This window comes from Canis lupus, chromosome 17 (assembly GCF_048164855.1).
Source record: "Canis lupus baileyi chromosome 17, mCanLup2.hap1, whole genome shotgun sequence".
Taxonomy (NCBI): Eukaryota; Metazoa; Chordata; class Mammalia; order Carnivora; family Canidae; genus Canis; species Canis lupus.
Window position 1 is genome coordinate 19,769,980 of NC_132854.1, and position 24,910 is coordinate 19,794,889.

General features: G+C 35.2%; 1 long non-coding RNA gene across 2 annotated transcripts in view; it reads left to right on the forward strand.

The window, feature by feature from the left end:
- The window catches only part of LOC140607949 (uncharacterized), a 124,091-nt gene extending 105,533 nt beyond the window's left edge, over window positions 1-18,558 (forward strand). For both annotated transcript variants that reach the window (XR_012009872.1, XR_012009873.1), the window contains exon 5: window positions 17,844-18,558. This is a non-coding gene — a long non-coding RNA (uncharacterized lncRNA). The remainder of the gene's footprint in view (window positions 1-17,843) is intronic.
- The last annotated feature ends 6,352 nt before the right edge of the window (window positions 18,559-24,910 follow it).

Below are 24,910 nucleotides of genomic sequence, written 5' to 3' on the forward strand. Positions count from 1 at the left end.
CACTTTGAAAGTGAAGAAACAGCTATCAATATTTATAGATGAATCTCAAAAATATAATAGTGAGCAGAAAAGCAATTGTCAAAGTAATTAAATATGGCTTATAAAGTTTAAATACATGGAAATTAATATGTATTACTTTTGTAAAGATAAAGGAGAGAAAAGATATTATCTAAACTCTGTTGGGACAAGTTAAGAGAACCAAGATTAGAAAGAAGGAGCAGAAAATAGTATTTTTTTCCCCTAGCAGAGATAGTTAGGAAAAGGATATGGGAGATTAGGGGAGAAATATTATCCCCAGAGCATCACTTGTGGTTTATTCTAATAATCTCCAACACTCATATGTGGACACATTAATAAAACATACATTAATTCCATAATAAAGTCTATAAATCAGCAAGGAGAGAAGACACAGACACACACACCTGTGTCCACACATTACACACACAATCCTGTAAGGTTATATTAATTTACTGATTTTATTTAGTCACAATTATCAGAAATAATCATGGTCCCTAAGAGCAAAAGGAAATGAAGCATATTTTTATGGTCATTATTAAAGGTAAATTATTTAACAAAAATTATTTTAAGTTTTATTATATATGACTGAAAATTATTTTGGTCTTTATTCAGTTATCTGCTACTTTATAACAAATGTCTTCAAACTGTAGAGGTTCAAAATAACTTTTTATGATTTTATATTTCTTAACCAGATTCAGTGTTCCTAATTTCACCAAGATTAAAAAAGCAGTAAATATCATCCTCCCAACCCCCCAAAAAAGAAAAATGGTCTGTTTTAGTTTTAGTTAGTTTTTACTATTATTACCATTCTATGCCTGGTCCCCTATAAGAAAACAGTCACAATATAAGTTTTCTGAGTTTGTGATTTCTAAAATATAAGAGGATGAACCATCTTGGGCCATAATATGAATTATTCTGATCACATATTTAATATTTCATGGATGAAATTTATACTTCACATTTTATCCAAATAAGCAAGATGTGCATGGATACAGTATCAACACGTGGAAATTATTCCTCGAGCTTGCCTTTCTTATCAGAGGTGTCTCCTTCTCAGGGTGCCTGGCTGGCTCAGTCAGAAGACCAAGAGTGTGCAACTGTTTTGTTTTGTTTTGCTTTGTTTGGTTTTGTTTGTTTAGAGCATGCAACTTTTCATCTCAGGGTTGTGAGTTCAAGCCTCAAGCCACGTTGGGTGTAGAGATTACTTACATAAGTCAATACAACTTAAATAAATAAATAAATAAATAAATAAATAAATAAATGTCTCCTCATTGCTTCATCAGGATCAATCTTGTTGATAGAGGAGATAATCTCTTTGACTTATTTGCTCCTCAATCCACTTTATAAGTAATGAGGAAGCTGGTTATTTTTGCTCAACTTCTTTTCCTTTCTTGAGATGATACATTTAGTAATTAAAAATACAAATTTCCTGCATATTCACATCTCACTGATCCATTATCCTGATTGTTAATATTTGTGTTGTATTAATATTTGCCATTCAAAGATACATTTTCCATCTGTTTTCTCTTGCTCAGTTCTAAAAGGAAGATAACAAGAGCAGCACTGTTTAGAAAATTCCATTTATACCGTGGAATTAATATCTCTATACCAGTACCAGGAAACTATGATGGCTAGTAAAATTAGAATGGAAGGAGTAGTTGTGCTAATGGTCTATATATAGTGGGGGAAATTAGTAGTCAAAGAAACCTAAGAAAGTACCAAAATGGAAACAAGAATCACAGTTTCAAGTCAGTCAGAAAACAGAGATTGCAATAGTCAAAGACCAGGTAAAGTATGCCAAACACTCTTAATCTCCATGGTTATTTATAACGTGATTGGGCTGCATGCACATGCTGAGACCAACAGCCCCAGCCTCTGTTAGAATGCTAGCTTCTCTTCAACAATGTATGTCTGTGGGATTCACACCTCCAGCACAGTATCTGATATATACTAAGCACTTAGTAACCATTTCTTTTATCAGTTAATTAGGAGTTATTCCCAATCTTTTCAATTTCTAGCATCTCACCTGGTACCTAGACCACAGAAAATCAGTGGCCCATTCTTAAGGTCAGAAATGTCAAAAACGTTAGGGAGGAAAAGCAGAAGATTCTGCAAAGAAAAACAATTTGATGAGTGAGGGGATGAGATTCCAAATGAGAAAGTGCAAATTCATTAGTAAAATCAATAGGGGGGCCAAAGGGAGAGAAATAGTTTTGGAGCTCACTTCATAAGGGAGAACAGCAGTCCAATTACCAAATACTGGCAGGAACCCCAAGTCACACTATACAAAATTGAAGTATATTAATTTAATAGGAACTTGAACCATGAATTTTTTATGTTTAGATTTTGTCTTTTTATTTCCATGCTGTGCAGCCACAACTATTAGTATCTAAAAATCCTTAATAAATCCATAACTCCTGAAAGTCTGACTTACAGTATCAAAAAATTTCAGTTTAGATGTGTCAGTTTTAGAAGAAAGGGGAATGGCATGTATTTGTTTCCTGGACTGGTTACTATTGCCCTTGGAGTGTGAGGGATAAGAGACATGAAATTGTATTTGTGAGGCACTTCTAGTCATTCTGGGCAAAATGCATCTCCTTAGGAGGATCTGATGGCAACACATGCCATAGCTGTGGGGAGGAACTCTCTGCTTTCCATGAAATCTTGTTCTGATGCTCTGAATGCTCAATTCTATAAACCTCCAGATATGGCATGGTTGTCTAAAACATTGGCATTCCTGTAAGGAATTGTAGCAGAAGTAAAGCTTCTCTAAGGACTTTGTTATCAGTGAATGTGCAGAAGTGGGAATCTGTCAAGGCAGCAGCCTAACTTGGGAGAATGTATGAGCATTTCTATGAGAATAAACTTGCAAATTCAATTCCCTTTCACTATAATATCAAGCTTTCGAGGTATTTTTTCTGCATTTTTTAATATATAAGGCATACCTGAGCATATAGAAAATGCTTTTTTTCTGTGAGCACTTCTGTAGCAAACCTCCCTAATGCTCATGTTGCTACATGTTTCATATCCAGCTGGCCCTCCTGAAGCCTGCAGACTGCACCACCACTCCATAGCCAAGATATTGCTTACAATCTTCTTCCAGTTTTGATGAAACATTCTTTATTTGATCCCATCCTTCCCCCACTCGCCCACTGCATATCGTTAGTCATTTCATTTGATGCCAGAGTGTTGCCTTCCATTCCCCTCACCATGTTATTTACTCAGATCTCAGTTGTTTGGTCATTCTTTCCACCTTTAAAGTCATTTTGAAAGTAGTTTACTAAGAGTTCACCTTAGCCTTTACAGAGTAGTACATCAGAAGAATTTTTTAGTAAAATTGTTATACAATTCTAGTGGTGGCTATAGGCTTCTCTTACCAAATATTGGCCAACTCTTGAGTGGAAAGGGGCTAGGATTTTGTGGTCTGTGTCTAGATTGGATTGCATTTTAGCTTCCTTTCCTGGTTCTGGTTGCTAGGGCAGCACTGTCTATTTCTGGATCCTATGATTGTACAAATGAGAGCAGTTACTTCCTAGTATCAAGAGTTTACTGACTACCATGTAATGTCAGTGTAGACTTAGAGAAATTTCTGGTCTGATCAGAGAAACTATAGATACAATATTCTGAAAAATGTGAAAGCTCCTCTCTCCTTTCTATATATCAAGTTTCACCCTATTGATTCTTACCTCTTAAATTATCCCTGAGATGACATCACCCTTTTTTCCAGTCTCTTCCATCTCTTTCTTCCAGATCTTCTTTTATCCATCTTCATTCCTAGTTGCAAAGATAGCCTGTCCTTTGTGCCATTCACGAGTTCATTCCCTATCAATCTTATAATGATTGCACTAAACTTAGAGAGGTTGCCTCTTCCAGGTAATACACTTCATTTGAGTTAAAGGAGTTGAGTGACATCAAACCTGCAGATGAGATATTTGGGGGGACAGTCTCACAATTTATTATCCATAAAAAAGGTGCTGTACATGTAGAGAAGAGTGGGAAGCAATGAAGGAGTAGTATGGAAATTATGGAAAGGGAGGAAGGGCAGAGGGAAGGAGATAGGCTGGTTTCTGTGATTGGTAAAGTAATCAGAGCTTGCATGTATGTAAATGGAGAGGGGACAGGACAGACATTAGCTTTGTCTTTAGCATTCTCCTTCAATTATATTTTATTCAACCTTTCTGAAAATTTTGACTATCTATTGCATACTAAAAAAATAAACACTATAAAAATAAAGTTAGTAAAGTTCATGGATAAGTATAGTCAACAGGTATTGTAATTCTGTTTGTTCCTAATTCAGTCTTAAAAACTATTCAGAAAATTTTTGAATAATATACAATACATGATAAGTTATTTCTCGATAGTGAGAAATTCCACATTATGTGTTTATTGCCTTTTATTTTTATTGTTGTGTTAGATAGGATTCAACTATTCAATCATAAATATTCAGTTGGAAATGGTGATTTTTAATTTAAAAGTCTATAAGGCAAATATCCATATTGGTATGGCTTCATTTTTTTTTTACTTTGTTTAAGATCTGACACATTTAGATTAATGATTTTTAAGACATCAGTCAGCATGCATTTATTTTGATGAGCTCCATTATGAAGTTTTCATTTTTTTCAGACACGATAGTCTTAAACACTGTATATTCTAATATTGCCTATTCACTTAGAGATTTTTATTTGATTGCAAATATTAATTTAAAGCACAAACACAAAATGCATAGTTTTCATTCATGTATGTTGTTGTGACTAGAACATCAACATTATAACAATTAGTGATTATCAAAGTGATTATCAAGAAATGTAGAAATCCATTTATTATTATTGAATTTACTAAAGTCCAATGTATAAATAATCACTCAAATATGATCTTTTTTTAGAAATTTTCTCATGGGTTTAGGTTTAATATATTAAACTTACTTTTAATTTCTGTACATTGAAGCTTTAACCTCTATAAAATAGCTCTTCCTGGGTAAATCCTGGCTCACTGAAAACATCTGGAGCCTTTAGATAGTCCCAAACGACAAGCTCTAATAGCCAGTCCTTCCTGTAGAGACCACAAAAAAGTGTTTGCCAACAGCTTCATCCTCTCTGCATCATGACTGATTGATCACATGCTTTTCCAAGTGGCCCTGCATGGCATACTGTGCTCTCCCCAGGAAACTGTGAATATAATAAAACTCTAAAATCTTCATTTTCTCCATCCTGATCTACATCTGGCCTCACTCTCTCTCACTCATGGTAACATGGTTCAAACACTTAATCATAGGATCTAAGTATCATTTGGAAAGGTATGCATTTAAGTGGTCACATGTAAAATAAAATTAAAATTAAAATTAAAATTAAATGAATGATATATGGAATTATAGTACTTTTTTGAAAAGATAACGAAAATTGCTTGCCCTTTTTTTAGAGTAAATTAGGAGAATCTAATAAAAACAAGTGAAGTTCAAAATGATTTTTTCTACTGGCAATGACCTCTGTGTGTACTACTTCCTGTGGAGCATATAAGGCATAGTAAATGGAAGGGGAAAAATTGTAATAATTATGAGATTTATTTCTTCACAATTTAAACAATGAGAACAAATTATACTTGCTAAATTCCAGGAAAGAACAAATTAAAAGGGAAGAGTGTACTGACAAAAGCCACAAGGGCATTTTGGATGCTAGTGCTATTATTTTAATCAAATTGACACTGTACGCTCTGTCTGTCTCCACTGGTAATATATAACTGTGCTGATCCTTGTATTATAATAAACTTATTGGTATTAAGAAAATATTGAAAATAAAAAATAATTGAAATGATGAAGCTACATCTATTATTATAACTCAGCTTAGAAAATTATGAAAGCCTACCATATTAAATTGGAAAGTGGCATACAAAGGAATATTGTCCAGGGCAATTTTTTAAGGAGCAAGATGGGGTTTGCTGGCATGAATATCCTATAATTTCTAATTAACTGACAACTTTGCGTAAGAGTTTAAAAAGAATGTCAGTGCAAAAATTGCACAAGCTTCTTCTTGTGTCTTAAAACGTTGAGCTACAAGGCAGTAGCTTAGGATTAAGGACTGTATTATTCTAAAGAACCAATTCATGACATCTTGATGAAGACCTCATGCAGATATTAAAATTTAGAAGATCCTGAATGCATCTCACTCCTATTTTTTTTAAGATTTTATTTATTTATCCATAATAGAGAGAGAGAGACCTACGCAGAGGGGGAGAAGCAGGCTCCATGCAGGGAGCCTGAGGTGGGACTCGATCCGGGTCTCTAGGATCACAGCCTGGGCTGAAGGAGGCGCTAAACCACTGAGCCACCCGGGCTGCCCACACTCCTACTTTTTAAAGCCATTTTTATTTTTCTTCTATCTTCTTTCTTACAATGCATTTATTTTTAAAATATATTAAATTTACTTCTACAAATGATAATAACCTACATAGGAAATTCATTCTCTGAGCTCCCTTATTTTCATATTTGCTTTTATTTTGTGTTTAAGTTATAATTAATATACACCAAAGTTCATAATTTTTAGTATATGGCTCTGCAAGATTTAACAAGATTTATTGTTGAGTAGAACCACTGCCATAATCAAGATATAGAACATTTCCATCAGAACCAAAAATCTCCCTGTGTCCCTTTGTTGTCAATTTCTTCTGCCTACTCTTAAACCTAGAAATTACCTATTTACTTTCAGTACTTCTATTTGACCTCATAGAGAATGTCATATAATCAGAATTATACGGTATGTAGACTTTGACTCTCACTTTTTAAATTTAATATTTCGTTTGAGATTTGTAGTGAACTATATACTGATCCTCCAATGATCTACATTCTCATTCCTGGAATCTGTGATTATGTGATCTTACATGGCAGAAGAAATCCTACAAATGGACGTAATGTTGCTAATCAGTTGACTTAATTTTGATGAAGTCCAATTTATCATTTTTTTCTTTTATGTACCTTATTTTTAGTGTTACCTAAGATCTTAGCTTAACCTAAAGTTACAAAGATATTGTTCTATATTCTTCAAACTTTATGGTATGTTATATTTAGGCCTATGATTAATTTCTGAATTAATTTTTAATATGATGGAAGATATGGATGAAAGTTGTCATGTTGTTGCTGTTGCTGTTGTTATTTTACTGTGAAATCTAATTATACCAAAACAGTTTGTTGAAAGATAAAATATATGGATACCTCATCTATGGATACAACTAGAAAATACTCAAATCAATGTAAATAACTCAGAAAATTATCCAAAGACTGAGGGAACATATTCTTCACAACTAAATGTAGAAGATAGGCCACATCAAAGAGGATAGGAAGGGCAGAGGGGCAGTCAGGAGCTAATGGGACACATGGAACTGTCTGCAATAAGAAGAGACCCTGCAGGCATGAAGAAGGGAGAGAAACAGACTATCACACCAGGGAGCTCACACAGGGTAGATGAAGCCACATAATATTTGGCTTTGGAAAGTGGGGTGCCACATTTCTTGAGTTTTTACAATCAGTGGGACTTAAAACTGGAACTTTAAACATCAGCAGGTTTCACTCTAGGAAAGCCAGGAGGGGGAGAGGAAACTAAGTCCCCATCCTTAAAGAAACAACACAACAAACAGCCCTTTGAAGATACAACATAGAAGAAGCAGTTGAAAAACACCTGGGATATATAGGAGGTAAGTTTGTTTACTAATTTAGAGCTTATGCTGGAGGGGCAAGGATCCTTGGGCAACTTCTCCAGGAACTAAGGAGCACCATTTCCCTCCCCCACACTCCATCCTAAACACATGGACTACTGCGGGAACCAATGTGGCCCTGAAATTCACTACCTAACTTGCTAACAACAGTACACCCCACCACATGTTCCTCTGCAGACATGCCGCCTCCATCCAAGCCTCTTCTGGTCTCCTTCCATAGCAGACTTACAGAAACCTTGTTAATGTTGCCCATGCTGCCCCTGCATTTTCCTATGATCCTGATCCCTCCAGTACACTTTTGGTGAGAACCTAGCCAAAGAGGTGTCACAAGTCTGGCAGTATGTAAGCAGCCAAGCTGACAGGGGCCAACATCACTCCAAAGTGATTCATGCCCTGGGAGAGGGAAAGATAACCACACACACACCACATCAGTAGGCTGGGGGCTGACATCTGGTCTGGCTGTAGTCTTGGCCTACCAAAAAAAGTTTCTCAGGGGATAAAACAGGGAAAGCACCCTGAAGCTCAGGGCTACTGCATCTCTGGAAAACATTTGGTGTGACTCGCAATGCAGAGACATTGTACTATAGGAGCTCTTCTTCATGAGGCTGCTACTTTCAAGAGCAGGACACGTAGCTGACTTTCCTAACACATAGAAACAGATACCAAGAGTGAGATGAAATGAGGAGATAGAGGAGTATATCCCAAATGCAAGAACAGGACAAAATCACAGCAAGAGACCTAAATGGAACAGAAATAAGTAATATGTCTGATAAAGAATTTAAGGTAATAGACTAACAGACTTAAGATACACATTGGACTTAAAAGTAGTGGAGGACCTCAGTGAGACCCCTAACAAAGAAATAGAAAGCATTTAAAAAAATCGATCAGAGATTAAGAACTCTATAACTAAAATTAACAGGGATGCCTGGGTAGCTCAGCAGTTGAGTGTGTGCCTTTGGCTCAGGGCATGATCCTGGAATCCTGGGATAGAGTCCCACATTGGGGTCCCTCCATGGAACCTGCTTCTCCCTCTGCCTATGTCTTTTCCTGTCTTTGTGTGTCTCTCATGAATAAATAAATAAAATCTTTTTTAAAACCTCTAAAGTTAATAATACAAAAATGGAATAAACAGTAAACTAGAAGAAGGAGAACAGGTCAGCAACCTGGAGAACAGAGTAATGAAAAGTAATCTAGCTGAACAGGAGAGAGAAAAAAAAAAACAATAAAAAATTAAAATAGACTTGGGGAACTCAGCAATACCATTAAGCCTGATAACACTTGCATTATCGGGATCGCAGAAAGAGAAGAGAGACAAAAGGAGGCCAAAAATCTACTTGAAGAAATAATAGCTGAAAACTTCCTGAATCTAGACAATGAAACAGAAATTCAGATTCAGGTGGGAAGAGAGCCTCAAACAAAATCAATGCAATGAGTCCCACACCAACACACAAGATATTTAAAATGGCAAAAAAAAAAAAAAATAGTGATAAATAGAATTTTAAAAGCAGCAAAAGAGAACAAATAGTTTCATGCAAAGGAAACCCCATAAAGCTGTCAGCAGATTTTTTTCAGCTGAAACTTTGCAGGCCAAAAGGGAGTGGCATGATATATTCAAAGTGCTGAAAGGCAAAAAACCTATAGCCAAGTATGCTCTATCCAGCAAGGCTATCATTCAGGATAGGAAGAGAGATAAAGAACTTTCTGACAAACCACAGTTAAAGGAATTCATGACCACTAAACCATCCCTGCAAGAAATCATAAAGGGGACACTTTGGGTGAAAAGGAAAGACCATAAATAGAAGTAAGACAAGTAGGAAGCACAAAAACAGTAAAAATAAATATATCTATAAAAATCAGTCAAGAGATTCATAAAATAAAAGGATATAAAGTATGATATCATATACCTAAAATGTGGGAGAGGGGGTTGTGGACTAAGTGTAAAGGATGGGTTCAAACTTAAGTGATCATTGGCTAAATATAGACTGCTGTATACAGAAGATGTTATATACAAACCCAATGATAACCACAAATCAAAAACCAATAATGGATATACAAAACAAAGAAAAAGTAAGGTAAATATATCACCAAAAATAACCAACAAACCGTGAGAGAAGAGAGCAGGAGAAGAAGGGAACAGACAAGAACTACAAAAACAGACATAAAACAAGTAACAAAATGGCAATAAGTGCATATCTATCAACAATTACTTTGAATGCAAATGGACTAGATGCTCTAGTCAAAAGACACAAGTTGATGAAATGGATAAACACACACACACACACACAACCCCACAAAAAAACCAAGACACATATCTGCTGCTTATAAGAGACTTAGTTCAAAATGGGTTAAAGACCTAACCATAAAAATCCTAAGAGAGAGCACAGACAGTAATTTTTCTGATATTGGCCATAGCAATATTTTTCTAGATAGGTCCCCTGAGGCAAGGGAAACAAGAGCAAAAATATACTATTGAGACTACATCAAAATAAAAAGCTTCTGGGATCCCTGGGTGGCGCAGCGGTTTGGCGCCTGCCTTTGGCCCAGGGCGCGATCCTGGAGACCCAGGATCGAATCCCACATCAGGCTCCCGGTGCATGGAGCCTGCTTCTCCCTCTGCCTGTGTCTCTGCCTCTCTCTCTCTCTCTCTGTGACTATCATAAATAAATAAAAATTAAAAAAAAATAAAATAAAATAAAAAGCTTCTGCACAGCAAAGGAAACAACCAACAAAATTAAAAGAAAACCTACTGAATGGGAGAAGATATCTGCAAATTAAATATCTGACATATCTGATAAAGAGTTAGTATGCAAAATATATAAGGAACTTATAAAACCTAACACCAAAAAACAAATGATTCAATTAAAAATGAGCAAAAGACATGAACAAACATTTCTCCAAAGAAGACATCATAGAAATGGCCAACTGGCACATGAAAAGATGCTCAACATCACTCATCATCCCTGATGAGATACAATGAGTTATTACATCACACCTGTCACAACGGATAAAATAGAAAACATGAGAAACAAGTGTTGGCAAGGATGTGGACGAAAAGGAACTTTTGTGTACTATTGATGGGAATGCAAACTGTGGGAACCACTCTAGAAAACAGTATGGAAGCTCCTTAAAAAACTAAAAATAGAACTACCATATGATTCAATAATTCCACTACCAGGTATTTACCCAAAGAATATGAAAACACTAAATCAAATAGATATCTGCACCCCTATGCTTATTGCAGCATTATTTAAAATAGCCAGATTATGGAAGCAGTCCAGGTGTCCACTGATAGATAAATGGATAAAGAAGAAGTGGTGTAGATAATGGAATATTATTCAACCATTAAAAGCCTGATATCTTGCCATTTACAACAACATCAACACTCTAGAGAGTGTAATGCTAAGTGAAATCAATCAGAGAAACACAAATATCATATGATTTTACTCATATGTGGAATTTAAGAAACAAATGAACAAAGAAAAAAAAGAGACAAATCAAAAATAGACTCTTCTATGAAATCAAACTGATGGTTATCAGAGGGAGGTTTGGGGTAGGGGGAAGATGGGTGAAATAAGTGAAGGGGATTAAGAGTTACTTGTCATGATGAGTGCCGAATAATACCTAGAATTCTTGAATCACTATACTGTGCACCTGAAACTAACATAACACTGTACGTTAACTATACTGGAATTAAACAAACAAACAAACTTTCCCTGCATTGAATTGCCTGTGAACTTCTGTCACAAATTAATTTCCCTTATAAAAATCGGTGTATTTTGGGTTTCCTATTCTGTTCCATTGATTTATGTGTCTATCTTTGTTACCAATATCATGTTGTCTTGATTATTATGGATTTGTAGTGTGTCTTTCAACTTCATTCTATTTTCAAAATTATTTGGCTTAGCTAGTTCTTTTACTTTTTCTTATAAATTATTAAATCAACATTCACTTCTGCCAAAATTTTGCAACAATTTTGATTTGAGTTGCTTTGACCTTATACCTTTTATAAAAGGATTTGCATCTTTTTTTTAAAATTTTTGTCTTTATACATTGTACCTCCCAGTCTTTAAACATGATACATCTTTCCATCTTTTCAGGTCTTTGGTTTCTTTCATCAGTGTGTAATAGTTTTCTGCATATAGTTCTTACATATATTTTATTGATGGATACTTAATATTTCATGTTTTTTGGTGCTATTGCAGATAGTCTTTAGTTTTTAAAAGATTATTTATTTGTTTGATATATAGAGAGAGCACAAGCAGGGGTACAAGCAGAAGGAGAGGGAGAAGTGGACTCCCTGCTGAGCAGGGAGCCTGTTGCAGGGGTCAGTTCCAGGACCTGGGATCACGACCTGAGCTGACGGCAGACATTCAACTAAATGAGCCATCCAGGCACCCCTGGTGTTTATTTTTAAAGTTGAATTTCTATTGTCCATTATTAGCATTTAGAAATACAATTGCATTTTTACATTTATATTGTATTGATACTGACCTTGTATCCTACAGCTTTTCTAAACTCACTTACTAGTTCTATTAGCTTTTCTGTAGGTACTTAGAAATTCTTTATGTAGACAATAATGTGGTTTCCAAATAGAGTCAGTTTTATTTTTTTCCTTCCAATCTTAAATTGTTTATTTCTGTTTCTTGCATTGTTGCTTCAGCTCAGTTAGATTCATTCATATGCTAATAATCACTTTGCTGAAAAGTACCCCTTGAAGATCTCTGGAGATCTCCTCCTATACAAATCGTTCATCTCTGGTGTTCTGCCCTGTGGATTATAGTTGTCGTTTTAGCCTCATCTATCCCTCAACCCGGGGCTACCCTTGCTTCTGCCTATTGACACCCTTCTTTAGTGATTAAGCTGGGGGGTTTCATGTTTCCCATCTCTTAGGGATCACTGTTACTCTACCTATTTAATTTATTTTTTCAATTTTTGGTTCTTTAAGGATAGATGGTAAATATGATACTTGTTACTCCATCTTGGGTAGAAGCAGAATTCCCTACCTCCTCTTATATTCTTGATATTGAATATGACCAAATAAGTTGGAAATGGCAAGGATAAAAATAATGCAGCTTCATATTTGTTACATGCCATAAACGTCAAGGAATTTCTACCAGAGTATTCAATACTATGCTGAAGGAAAATGATAAAAGCCCAAAATTCACTTCTGTGATAAAATAGGATGGCTTAGTAATTAAGAGAAAAAAACTGTGAAGGACCTGATTTTAATTTGGGTTCTTTCAAAAGCAGTCCCTGAAGTGTAAACCTCAAAGCTAGTAATTTATTTGAGAGTCAGTCCCATAGATTGGAGGTAACGAGTGACATGAGTCAGACACAGAAGGAAGAAAACCCAAAATGAAACCTTATAGAATGACTGTCAAAATCATACCTCAAGGGATCCGATGTTGGAGCGTTAATAGATCAACTCCCTTTCCTTATTTGTTAAGAATTGCCCCGCCCCCAGGAAAATTAACTGCATTTTGAAGGGCTTGGCATTATTCTTCCTTAAATTTTAGAGAAAAATTCGAGGCAGAAGAACTGAGAGACACTGTGTAGAGTACTTGAGTTGGGATGTGGGGTAGAGTTTCAAAGCTCTTTATTACAGTTATGCTCAAATTTTAGTGATTTGAAGGATTGTGACATAGGACATAAAAGGCATTTGGTACAAAACTAAATCTCATCTACAATTGCAAATAATCCAGGTAGACAAAGCTCAAACAGAAAATAGGCCACTTGAAACTGCTTTTGACCTTGCAGATTAATTTTTATAGCCACTTGACCTTGTGCTTGGGAGACCTTAAGGACAAAGATGAGCAAACCAATAGGAAAACAGATTCATTAGACTTTACTAGATACTCTTCAGTGACATTGAAAATCAGAGTGCTGGGGAGTATACCAGACAGAACCACATTTTCTTCCTGGAATGGGACTGGGGTCAAACACAAAGCAAGAAACAAAATGCTGCCTTAGTGCACAACATTTTGCCAAACAAAGAAAATTAGAGAAACATCAAATAACCTATAACTGGGCAAAAATCAAGTTCTCTTTGCATCAACAAACGACAAAAGGCAGTGGTGCTAGGATTAGAAAATTTCAAGCAGTAAAGATTTTCATCTAATAATTCTATATGATTTAGTTATTTTTCATGTGCTAGTTATTCACACAGTGAATTTGTGTAGTAATGAGCAATGTAAGCTATATATGTGTGTGTGTGTGTGTATAGATATATATATATACACATTCACAAATGGCTATTTAAATTTAATTATAAAACATAAATTTCAACATGGAAATTTAAAAGGTGTAATATAAAACAATAATATAATTATAGGTCTCAATTTCCAGACTATATTACAAAATAAAAATTGGGAAGAATACATAATGAGGAGTAAAATAGTGAATTCTACATAGTGGACAGAGATGAATAATTTAAAAAATGAGTAACATATGAATCACAAAAGCAAATATGCATATGTAAAAACCCAGGGATGAGAAATTAAAAGGATGATGAAATGTATATCACAGTTTCTGCATTAAAAACAGTGCAGTAAAGATTAACATACATAAGTAGAAGCAGATAAGTAAAACATTATGTGAACATGTAGGAATCTTTTTTATTAATATGTTAAATTTCAACTTGAAAAATTGGCAGTCATAACTCTTTCTGAACCAGTTTAGCATTAAAGCATGTAAATAAAATTTCTATTTTATAGATGAAGAAACTGATACACAAAGAGTTTACATCAGAATATTGTCAATTTCATATAGATAGCAAAGGGCAGCAGTAGACTTTAAACCCAGGCTCAGGATCCGTGGCATACACTCATAATAAATTCACTGGAGTTAATACTTCTCATTTAAGATAACATAATGCAATTTAAGAAAAAAAAGTCAAAATAAATTCCTGCAAGTGTTGTCAATAAATTAGCCAATCCTAATACAGAAAATTATTTTTTCTGCCTATTTTTGGAGAAAGTTATGGATTTTGGCTTTTAATTTTAAGAGGTTTGGTTGATTTTCAAGGTCGTTTTTCATTAAGTCTATAATAAAATATATTCATATGTTTCTGCTTTCAAAATAATGTCTGTCCTTTGTGGCAATTTACTTTTTTAATGCTATTAACCAAAATAGGTCTCTTGAATCTCACTGCCTCTTGAGTGGCTGAGTTCTGGCTTCCCAAATATCTACTCTTCTATAGGAATGTAGGAGCATTTAAATCACTAACCATGGGCAGCCCGGGTGGCTCAGTGGTTTAGCACCACCTTCAGCCTAGGGTGTGATCCTGGGAACCCGGGATGGAGTTCCATGTTGGATTCCCTGCATGGAGCCTTTCTCCCTCTGCCTGTGTCTGTGCCTCTCTCTCTCTCTGTGTGTAAATAAATAAAATCTTAAAAAAAGAAAAATCACTAACCATCTGTGACCACACTAACTTATTACTATCATATTACTGCATACCCAATAATAGTGAGAGTCAGAATTAACACTCTTCCATATCTCTTTATGGAATAGTTCAGGTATCATAAATTTATTCTACCTAAGAGTCATTTAAGATTCTAAAAAGAAGCATATTTTATTTATTTATTTTTAAATATTTATTTACTTTGTGTGTGTGTGTGTGTGTGTGTGTGTGTGTGAGAGAGAGAGAGAGAGAGAGAAAGAGCAGGAGGAGGAGCAGAGGTAGAGAGTGAGAGAGAATTCTCAAGCAGACTCCCTACTGAACCCTACTGAATGTGGAACCTGACATGGGGCTTCATCCCAGGATCCTGAGATCGTGACCTGAGCCAAAATCAGTTGCTCAACCAAAAAAGTCACCCAGGTGCCCCAGAAGAAGCCCCACGGAGATGAATGATTATACTCAACAATATTTTCCAAAATGGTGTTGATGCTGTCTCTGCCCATGTTTTTAATCAGGATAAGGCAGGCAATTTCAATGAGTGCTAAAGCAATATGGCCTGATGAAGACTAATCAAAACTGGGTGTTCCTTCCTTCTGGTGATTTAAAGGCCTTTGTATCCCTGTGAAAAAGATCCTGTGATCATATGGACAGCAGTTTATTTGGTTATTTTATAATTGTTTGTGCATCTCAATAAGGAAGAATGGTGTTAAGGGTTATAATTTTTGCTGAGTTGAGAATCTTTGAAAGATTACTTCGTCAAATGTCAGATGTTAGATCATGATAATTATATCATTTTTATAATGTCTTCTCCAAAGACTCACTTGTCCCTTTGGAATAATGTAGACAAAACTTCTTGATCTTCCATAGCTAGATCAATTTCATTTCCCATTGACTCAGTACCATAGCCCCACATTTGACCTCTTGATCTTGAGGATTTAATGTCAAAGATGCACTATCAGTTGTATCACCTGATTCAAACAACTTTGGCAAAGGTTATATATTGGGAAGAGCTCAGGCTGGTCATCTAAGCAGTCTCAGCTCTTTCAGCTAAAATTAACTCGTCTAACAAATTAATAGTTGTTTATGTTTGGATCGGAGTGATTACTTGAAATGTGGTTTCTAAATAAAGAATTCCCCCTACCTCAGAAAGTAATTGAAGAATTCTCATGGTTAAATTTTCTGTTATTTAAATCTTATTTTAGTATCTTATAGCATCATGGAATCAGTAAAAGCATTTTGTCACATTCATAGTTTGAGAAGGATTTCTCTGTGCATAAAGAGCTATATTTAAAAAAAAAAAAAGAGTTGTATTTATTTTTTATGCTGCCTGCTGACAGTTTTCAATTCCATCACTGTGCCAGCCCCTTAGGTCCCACAGCTGGGAAAACTGGTGAGAAATCCTGGATACCTTTTTAGTGCAAGCAAAAAGTTTAAACCATGTAAGCCATGGTCCCATATGAGGAAATCCTCTCTCTGATCCTACCCAAGAATGAAACCCAACTCCAGTCACCTCTTCTTGCTCTCTCAAACCATTTTTAGACCTACTTGAAAGCCTTTTCTGGCTCCTCCAGAAAGCCTTATTAGATAAATAAGCTTCATTATTAGATAATGGTAAACAAACAAACATTGGGCATGTTTGGTGTTATCAGTCTTGACATTTGAACCACATTTTCAATGGGCTTTTATTTTATCTCTCCAGCCCATATCCCTCTCCATCTGCAAAGAAAAACACTTTGGCAAAGGGTCTGCCATCCAACACTGATACTTGTCTCAGTGTTCTCCCCCACTATATGTGCTTATACAGTAGAAATTGGCTTTTACTAAATCTAATTCACTTCATTACATAATAGCTCCCTGAACTGTTTTCCTTTTTCTTATCAGGGCATATACAATGAAATTCATGGTCATATTTTGACAATTGTTTAACTTTTTATTTGTATGTAAATCAATAGCCAGAATGAAGGGACTTAGGGCTAGGAAAATCATTTTCTATGATCTATTATCCAGCACCATCTGGTACTTCTGCTCCTCATCACAGCTAAACTTATCCAATAGTAGCTTGCTCTCACTGTCTTTACATCTTTAGTTCTCAATCACTCAGTCTGGCTTTTGCTCCCAGTAGCCTGATTTTACCCTCAGTAACTCCACTAGACTGTGATAAGTTCCCCAAGAGTGGATGTGGTTCCTTTTCTGTGCAATACAATTCTCCCTCTCCCAGCCCATCCTCTTTGACTCTGTGACTTCTGATTATCCTATGCCTCAGCTTTCTGTAACATTGTCCCCCAAATTGGTACTAGAAGCCCTTATTGTTTCTTCCATACTTCATCTCTAGAAGAACATACTACCTTCTATTGCTATGATCTATTCAATTTTCTGAATCCCACCAGATTTGAGTACTTGGAGGACTGGGCTGATGTACAGTTTCTTCAAAGAGATGTTTTCCGAAAGTGGGACAGTGATGGTTGATAAATATACGTTGAATTAGTGAAGCATCAAAGTTAATGGAACATTAGTCATCAAAGTAGTTGCTAAAACAAATGGATCTCGAAAGAGAGAATGTGATTAATTAATGTTTGCTGATTTCACCATTTAACCCTCTTCGTCAGCAGAGTGGCAATAGAGTTTTCTCCCAGAGTAAGAGAGAAATTCTTGAAATTGGTGGCCTGTCAAAGAGAAGGTAGTGATTGGCTTTCAGGATTAAATTGTCTCTTCTTTTTTTTTTTTATAGGGCAAGTAACAGCCTGTCGTCCAGCTTCGTATCCCTCTTGTAAAAGTAAGCATATCAATTGCGTTACTAATCCCAATGCAATACCAACATATATCCAATTTTTTTCATTCATGGGAAAAACTGATAAAAACAGGAATTCCATTCCAGCAATGTTAATGAATTGACTTGGTTCTTCATTCCTAAAAATGAATAGTCATCCTGGGATCATCAGATATTCAAAGAACAATAGGAGCAAGAAAGATAAATTACATTTAGAATGACTAAAAGAAGAGAAAAGAAAGGAAATCTCAGAAGAAAAAATGTTTTTTAATAATTTCAGGAAGAAAAAATATCAGTGCCAGAAGAAAAAAGAACAATTTTAGGAGCATTTATTTATGGTTATATCAATTTTATACTTAAGTAAGATTCAATAAATATTAATCATTAAGAATATACTAGTTGTCATTGTAAATTGGAGAGAGAGAGAGAGCCATGTATGAGTACAGGAGACAACCATATGTAGAGACCCTTGGAAAATCCTGCTTCTTACAACAAAGTTATTGGATGGTTTCCATATGAGAGTTTTTCTGTCAACTGGAAAAGGAAGAGCCTACAAACCTGGTATTAGTTTTCCCAAAATATGTTACTACAGATTCTGAGTCATTCCAGTCCTCCAAAATAATTTATATTGCTTGTAATAGAAGAACTGACAAAAGCATGAGCTATTCTTCTACAAATTGTGTGTATGTCTTTGAGAAATAAATAATGCTTGTTTCTTCATATTTCTATTGGAAAGTACACAGAGCCTAAGTATCATTAACCCAAATGAAAGGGGGATAATTACACTTTCATTCTTTGGAAAGCATTCATCTTATGTTAACAATCCAGATAGTAAATAATTTCTGGCTTCACATACATGATGAGCAGGAGATAACTTTGCATGATCTTGCAGGCAATTGCCTTGATACCTATTTACAATGTTGAGCTTTATCTGATCTCTAGCCCAGAGAAATTGAGATGGTTAAGAAACACCCACATTCATTTGCATTTCAAGGAATGGCTAACCACAAAGGGCCATATAGCTCCCCTCATTCCCTGCACATTCTGAGATAACATCCATTTCCATTTTGCCACATGCCTATCCTAAGACTTCTTGATGACTCCTTTGTTTACCTACCTCTCTAAAGTCCTAGTGATCCTTTTTGCTTACAGATATTCTTCATTAATGAACATTCTCCCTATTGAAGTGAGACTGAATAAAACGTCTTCTTAATTGTCTTATGCATTCTATATATGACATGGCAAACTTGCCTCCCTTAATAGGAAGGCCAACAGTTAGATGATTTCCTTCATTTCTATGATCAGGTCTTGTGTGAAATAAGCCAATGAAAGATAAGTTCCAACTTTTGACATAACAAACTTGTAACATAGATGGATACTCAAGAAAGCAATACAAAATGATTAAATTCCAGACAGAAGAATTCCTCATCTGTTCGGGTGATGCTCTGAAACAGAATTAAGTAACTCACAACCTCCCTTATGAGTACAATCTAAGGAACCTAGGAATCCCCTTGTGTGGGACCTGAAAAATTGAATTCCTAAAGGGGCTATTAACATCACATTAATTACTAGCAATCTATCACAAGAAAAAAAGATAAAAATCTGAATCTCCATATTGTTTTCTTTTAGAATTCGAGAAGGGAAAATAGAGGGTTAATATCTTAGCTCCTCCCTAAACATAGGTTTAGTTTTGTTCATAATGCTTAAATATACAGGTATCCTTTACTTGAGTGTCAAGAATGAAGACTTGTGAATTCATTTGGACTTCAAGGGTGCCTAGACAGGATTTTAGTAAATATATTTTAATTTACCTAGTTAACCAAAAATTATAACAAAATATCTTATAAATAAATTAAACATTTGAAAAAATTGAATCAAAATATTGATTTTTCACTTACTTTTAAAATTATATCTGAATGCCTTATGTGTGAACATAATAATCTGACTAGTAGTTAGAAATAGAAAATAGAAAAAGATTCTCAAAGTAAGAAAAAATATAGTAGAAAAAACATAGAAGTTCACATTTAAAAAAAAATTAATTTACTTGAGAGAGAGAGTGACAGAGCACAAGCAGGGGATAGGGAGAAATAGGCTCCCCACTCCCTCCCTCCCAAGGAGCCAGATGTGATCTCAGGACCTGAGATCCTGACCTAAGAAAGGTAGACACTTAGCACTTATCTGACTGAACCACCCAGGAGCCCCAAAAGCATAGAAGTTTAAAAGAATCTGAAAAGCTGTAAACCATCCTAATAGAGATTATCTCATGTAATTGAATACATTATACTTTTGAAAAAGCCTAAAAGCATGAAAATCAAAGAAAATAAAATTATTTCAAACTAAAAATTATTAAGTGTCAAGAGCAATTCAAAAAGTTGAATTCATCCTGTATATCTCTAAATAACTTAAATGTTGATTATCTGAAGTATTGTCTCTTCCCATTTCTTCAAAGCAGAATAATTAAACCACTTAGAACTTTTGTTCTCTGGTATGCTTGATTTGTGAATGCAGAATTTTTGAAAAAGGAAAAGATGGATAAAGATGCATACATTTGCAAATTTGCACACTTTCTAAGGATATCTATTGCCTTAATTGGTAATATTCCACTTTAAAACATTTAAACAGCACATTTCAGCTCTGGTTAGAGAACAGTATGCATTGATAGAAACATCATAGCATCAATAAGAAGCTTGAAGTACAGTGACTTGCTAATGAAGCCGTCAATCTCTAACTGCCTAGATAATGTAGTATTTATTTAGGAAGGAAAGAGTTCTGTTGCATCTTTCAATATGGGTTCCTAGGATGCTATGACTATGAAGGTATGCTCATAAACAAATAAGCACTGCATATATGGGTGGCTTGAAGAAGCAGCCTCATTAAATATCAGTCACACCTATTTACACAGTTCTTCAAACAGAACCTGTCAGCATCTGGAGAGAAACGATGTCATACAGTACTGATAAAACAGAGGTTGTTACTTAAGAATTGCTCTAAGAAGATTTTTACTCCCAAAGGATAATGTGCCTCTTCTCTAGCTGGTTGCCATGAACCAACATATCATCCCTCTCTATAAGAATGTTAACATTGTGTTTCAGGCAGCACTGATTAGGAAGTCTCCCTATGCCTGATGAAACAGGCTAGACCTCCCTGTGCATGAAAGCAAGTCAGGGGAAGTATAATTCTCCAGGAGAATTCAAGGAAGATGGGCGATTGTGAAAGTCAGAATTACACTGGGTCAAGTTAAACAGGCAAATTAGACTAGTCAGAGCTATTGCAATAGGGGAAAGAGTAGAGAATGGACTCCTTGAATCAGAGTGCTAGATGAGCTGAGATGGAGGTAGTGATGGAGTCATGGTCCACCATAGGCCAGTCATAGGCCTCTATTTGCAAATTGGCTTTACCCAAAAGAAAAGTAAATTGTTTTATCTTTATGACCAGAGGCAGTTTTACAACTTGGAGCAAGGTATCCACTGAAGATAGGCTCCTACTGTCCAAAAAAACGGAAAGAATGGGATGTTGTGACACGGGTCATTTCTCCACAAAATTATAAATTTATTTGTCTTTACAGTTTCACCATATGAATCAAAGGTTACTCTTTTTACCTGTGTACAAAATCTTCCTTGCTTCTCTTAGAACTTCTTCCCACACATTTGTTATACTTTCTTATAACCTCAGTGCTATGGTCTGAGTGTTTATGTCCTGAAATTCATGTGTTTAAATCCTAATCCTCAAAAGTGATGGTATTAGTAGTGGGGCCCTCGAGGGAAGATTAGATCATGAAGGTGGAGCCCAAATGAATGGGATTAATGCCCTTATAAAAGAAAACCCACAAAGCTCTCTACCGCCTTCTACCATGTAAGGATACAACGAGAAGCCCACGACCCAGAAGAGGGCCCTTGCCTCACTATGTCAAAGCCGTGATTTTAGACTTCCAGTCCCTAGAACTGTGAGAAATAAATTTCTGTTGTTTATAATCCACCCAGTATGTGGTGTTTTGCTTTAGTAGTGCAAAGAGACTAAGACAGTCAGTAGTGATGTACAACTTACATTCCCTTAACTCTGACCCAGCTACGATTCTGTTCTTACTAATATGATATAAAAACCTGTAGCTCACCAGTGAGCTAGGAAGAAAACCCTGCAGAGGTGTGGGAGCTTAGAACACAGCTTGATACCTAAACTATACATAGTAACAGCTATTTAGATGTTGCTTTAATAAACCAATTTTGTGCTATCTTTATCTACATGGGAAGATCCATTAATCTGTAACTAGGACAGGACATATCTCTCATACCACAGCAGGGAGCATATTGGACTGAGTGAGGAGCTATAGAGATTTGAGGATATATTACATCTTAAGTATTACCACATATATATTTTGTTTTGATACTGAGTTCACTTTGATATGACTTTGTTTTAATATTAATTTAGCAAACCAAAAGAGAAGCACTCTATCACACATATTTTTTATTTTTTTAAAATTTTTTACACACATATTTTTTAAAGATTTTATTTATTTATTCATGAGAGATGCAGAGAGAGGCAGAGACATAGGCAGAGGGAAAAGCGGGCTCCTCACAGGGAGCCTGATGTGGAACTCCATCCCAGGATCCTGGGATCATGACCTGAGCCAAAGGCAGACGCTCAACCACTGAGCCACCCAGGGGCCTTATCATATGTATTTCTTTTTTGCTCTCAAGCCATGCCCCTGCCCAACACACACATATACACAACACACACTCACTCATACAGGCACATACATGTACAGAGAACTTATACTGAATACTTCATATGTGCCATATCCTGTGTTTTAATGTACTATAATTCATTTTTCTTTTTCTTTTTTTTTTATCAAATTCTTACTTGTATACATCAAAACAAACACATCTAAAGTGGAAATTCCTTGAGTTCTGACAAAAGCAACACCTTGTAACCTATACTTCTTCCAAGATAAAAAAAAAAAAAAAATTCTAATCACTCAGAAAGTTTCTTTAAGCCCCTTCTCAATCACTACACTCCTGAAGAGGCAACCTCTATGCAGATTTCTAGCACCATGGATTAGTGTTGCTTGCTTCAGATATTCATGTAAACAAAATCCAGCAGTTTGTGCTTTTATGGGTCTGGCTTTTTACCCTCAACATAATGTCTTTGAGTTTTAACAATGCCATTCAATTTATCAGTAGTTTATGGGGCTTTATCCTAAATTGTCTTTATATTCTCCTGTTTACAATAATTCTCCTTTTACGGGTTGTCTCTAGTTTTTTAACTACTGTAAATGAAACTGCTATGAATATTTTCATGAGCATTTGTAGATAGATCTTTTACTTCTCTTGGGTTTATTTATTTATTTATTTTTAAGATTTTATTTATTTATTCATGAGAGATACAGAGACAGAGAAAGGCAGAAACACAGGGAGAGGGAGAAGCAGGCTCCATGCAGAGAGCCTGACGTAGGACTCGATCCCGGGTCTCCAGGATCACGCCCTGGGCAGAAGGCGACACTAAACCGCTGAGCCACCTGGGATGTCCACTTCTCTTGGGTTTATATCTATGGAAAGAATGGTTTAGTTGTAGAATAGGTGTATGTTTATAATAAATCACACAAAGTTTTTAGCAGTGGCCATGCTGCTGTACAAATCTGCCAACAATATGTGAGTTCCTGATGTCCCACATCCTTACGAATATTGGATATATTTAATATTTTTAAGTTTAGTCATTATATTGAGCAATATTGGGTTTTGATTTTACATTTACCTAATAACTAATGATGCTGAGATTTTTTCACAGGTTCATCACGCATACTTATGTATTCTTTTTGAATTGTTCAAATTCTTTGTCTATTTTCTTTTTTTTTTTTTTGTCCATTTTCATTGGGTTGTTTTACTCCTTGTTATGACTCAGGAATGCTCATTATATATTCTGTGTAAAAATCTTGTCAGAAACATGTATTATAATTATGCCCTGCCACTATGGCTGGCCCATTGATTATTCTAAGCATCTTTTGACAAACAAAAATTCTTAATTTTGATTATGCCCAATTTTTTAATGGTTAGCACTATTATTTATATTAATTATGTTATTAGGTAGGTTTCAAAAATTTTTCCCTATATGTATATACAGTTTTCACAGCATATATGATTGAGAAAAGACAATTTTTCTAATTTCAAACCAGTATGGTCTTTACATGTAGAAGAAAAGCAGGGATCAATTAAATAGAATAGAATCCAGAAGTAGAATCTCACAGATGACCAACCATGACTTTCAGCAACCAAAGTGCTAAAATGAGGAAATAAGATTATTTCAAAGGAAATGTTAATAGAACAATTGAACATTTCATTATAAGTGTACTTCAGACATTATCTTGCACCATGTGCAAAAATCTATTTGAATTTGATCATAGACCAACATGTCAATTTGGTATAAAATTCAAGGAATAAACAACAACAACAAAAATCTCTGTGATCTTAGTTTAGACAAGGTTTCAAAAAGCACAGGCATTAAAAACAAAATTGATAAATTGAGCTTCATCAAAATTGAAAATTCTGCTTTTTAATAGAAAGTGTTAACAAAATGAAAAGATAAGCTGCACTCTGGGAGAAAGTAATTGCAATAAACAAATTTGACAAAGTTGCCTGTATCCAGAACATATACAGAGCTCTTATAATTCAATGATAAGACAAAAAACTAAATAATATTGGGCAAGACATTTAAACAGTAACCAAGTAAGATATAGATTCAAATAACCACATGAATAGATGCCTAATATTATTAATTAGGAACAGCCACTTTGGCAGTTTCTTAGAGGTAGACCTACATTTACCATACCCAGAAAATCCCACTGTTAGATATTTGCTCCAGAGAAATGAGAGAATATGTCCACACAAAGACCGTATTCAACTATTTATAGTTTTACTTGTAGCTGACAAAAATTGAGAAGAATCCAAATGTCCATCTACCAGTGAATGAGTAAGCAAACTGCAGCATATTCACACAATGGAATAAAAAGCAATATAAAAGGATGAACTCCCGATACA